This window comes from Curcuma longa, unplaced genomic scaffold, assembly GCF_044706935.1.
Source record: "Curcuma longa cultivar G26 ecotype Majalengka, Jawa Barat unplaced genomic scaffold, ITB_CL_G26_1.1 contig_20989, whole genome shotgun sequence".
Lineage (NCBI taxonomy): Eukaryota > Viridiplantae > Streptophyta > Magnoliopsida > Zingiberales > Zingiberaceae > Curcuma > Curcuma longa.
In genome coordinates this window covers 1-2843 of record NW_027431535.1, presented here as the reverse complement: position 1 = coordinate 2843, position 2843 = coordinate 1, and the positions used below count along the sequence as shown (strand labels likewise).

At 39.1% G+C, this 2843-nt stretch overlaps 1 pseudogene; it reads right to left on the bottom strand.

The window, feature by feature from the left end:
- Positions 1 to 902: 902 nt before the first annotated feature.
- LOC141817553 (pentatricopeptide repeat-containing protein At1g11630, mitochondrial-like) lies at positions 903 to 2107 on the bottom strand (annotated as a pseudogene).
- Positions 2108 to 2843: the final 736 nt, after the last annotated feature.

The window sequence follows — 2843 nt, the reverse complement described above, 5'->3', positions numbered from 1 at the left end:
ATGAGAACTCATGTAGAAAGTTGATATCGAGTAGTGTTACTGGCTTTCCATGTTATGTCATGCCTTTTGTCATGCAAAAATTCAGACAAAGGCCAATGCATTCTCTGATGGTATAAAACTACATAAGGGTTAAGAAACAGTTACATGGCACTAATCTCATTATACTACATCTCTATTAGACTTCCAATACTGGAAACTTGTCTTGCAAAATTATCATACTCGAGCAATTTCACTTGTCGAGATATAGCAAGTTATGGCCTTAAAATAATGGTAAAAAGATTTTTAAGGTTGGGTATAAAATCCATTTCTTTTCATCATCATAGACTCTTGCAAAGTAGACATCAAATAAGTTTCAAGGTTGAAAATGCAAACATGAGAAAAGGCAATCAGACGTAAAAATGAAGATCTAAAAGGAGACGAAACTCTTGTTCTTTGAGTCCAATAGAAGATGTTAATCATTGTTAAAGAAAAAATTTAACACTAATATACATTAGTGATACCTCTGATTCATAATTCCATAGAAAAATATGTCAGAGAGTTTAAAATCAATTTGTTTTACTCTAAATTGGTCCAAATGAATTGCATAATGTTTTTTTTCACTGCACATGCAGTGACATATGCAATATACAAATTACAAATCATATGTGACCGTTTCCACCTAATAGATCATACATGGCTTTATAAACAATGGACCAGACAACGACTTGATTAAATATTTACAAGAGCTAAACAAATGGAGCATTGACGGAAATAATACCTCTCAAGTCTCAACTGATTGCCAAGAACATACAACATATCAAGAAGGAAAATAACAGCTAAGGCAAAAAAGTATATGCACAAAAACACATGAAAAAGTGATCAAATAAAATCCAACAGAGGCTACCAAAAGAACGTGCATACAAAAGCCAATAATGCATACCGCTATGATTTTTCAGACTATTGTGGAAAAGCCTCTTCCACTTCCTTCCACAGATCTGCATTCCGTGGGAACTTTTCTTTGACCTTTTCCATTATATCCCTTGCCTCTTCCACCTTTGAGGATCCAATGAGCCCTTTCACAAGCATTTTCATGGTTGTGAAATTTGGGATCCGGTTCTGTGCCATAGAATCCTTGCAGACAGACAGCGCAGCCTCAAAATCCCCAACTTTGCACGAGAAGTGTACTAGAGTAAAGTGGGATTTGTCAATTGGAAGAAGATCTCGTTCCTTCATCTCCTTGTAGAGCTTCTTGGCATCCTCCAATTGGCCTTCATTGCAAAACCCATATATCAAGTGGTTATAAGTTACCGAAGTTGGCTTTATTCCTTTTGTTTCCATCTCCTTGAAGAGCACCATTGCCTCATTTGAGCACTTTAGCTTGCACAGGCTCTCGATCCTCGAGTGGTAGATGCGGAGCCCATGGTCGCAGTCGTGCTTCTTCATGAGCTCCAACACTTTGTTGACCTCGTCAAACTGCTTTTCCTTGTAGAAACCAGCAAGGGGCATTGCAGAAAGTGGTCGTGTCGGGCTTGACGCCGGCACTGCACATCTGGTCAAGCACCGAATAGAATGAACGGGTGGTGCCTGACTCGGAGAAGGCCTGGATGACATTGTTGAAGGTTTTAATGTTAGGGGTAACGCCGTGGGCTCCTGGGAAGTCTCTGAAGATGCGGCTGACTTCATCGTGCCGACGGCCGACGATGCAGGCGAAGAGTAGCGCGTTCAGGGCTCGGGTGGAAGGAGATTTCTGGAAAGCGCGGAGGGCGTCGTCGTGCAAGCCAGCTTGACCAAAGAGTGCAATGGCGTTGGGGAGGGAGGCGGAAGGTAGGGAATCAAGGATCGAGCGCACTTCGGCAAAGGACCCGGACTTGGCGAGGGTGGAGATGGCGTCGGAGAGAGCGAGGCGGTGGAGGTGGGAAGAAGAGGGGCGGAGCGAGACAGCACGGCAGATGTCCACGATGCGCGAGGGATCAGTTTCGGACCTAAGGAGGCGGAGGGCGGCTACGGACTTCTGTTTCCTGGAGATCGCGGCGGAAGGGTTGGGGATGGAGGACGCCGACGAAGAGGAGAAGACGCGAATGCGCAGTTGGTGCAGGAGCTGGTTGCGAGCGAAGGCGGCGACCGCCATGGCGACCAGAGGACCTCTGAGGGTTTAGGGTTCAGGCTGTTCGCCGCAATAGCGATTTGACGCCCTCGTATCGCCATTCAATGGGCGGGGTCCAGTCACGGTCGATCCGTCCACGGGACCACCATTTTTTAAAAAAACATTCTATTGCATTTGTAAAGTAACACTATATTTAGATGGGGTTAGACCATCTCCAACCATAAACACCATTTTGGTGCTCTTGCAACATCAATTTAGTGTCATTTCAACACCAAAATTTTTTCTAACTCCAACCAAGAGACACCATTTCCTACACTAAAAAGAATATTCCTTAGAATATTCTATTTTTCCATCTTATAATATATATTAATTTCAACATATATATTAATTTATTAAATATTGTTATTATGATCATAATTATTAATAAAAATAATATTTTTATGGTACATAATAATTAATTTTAATTATGATCATAATATTATATTTTTTAATTACAAGAAAATAAATATTAGTACTTCCTTCTTAATTTTGGTAGAAATAATTTTGTATACATACTATTATTTAAAGATAATATACAATCATAAAAAATTAAATAAAATATTTTAAATATTATTTAAATTAATAACTAAATAAATTATAATATATAAAATTTATAAAATTAATTCAATTAAATTAAATAATATTAATTTATAATATTTAAGAATATTTTGGTGCATGTAATATTTAATATATTAATTTATTCTACTTAATGCATTAATGT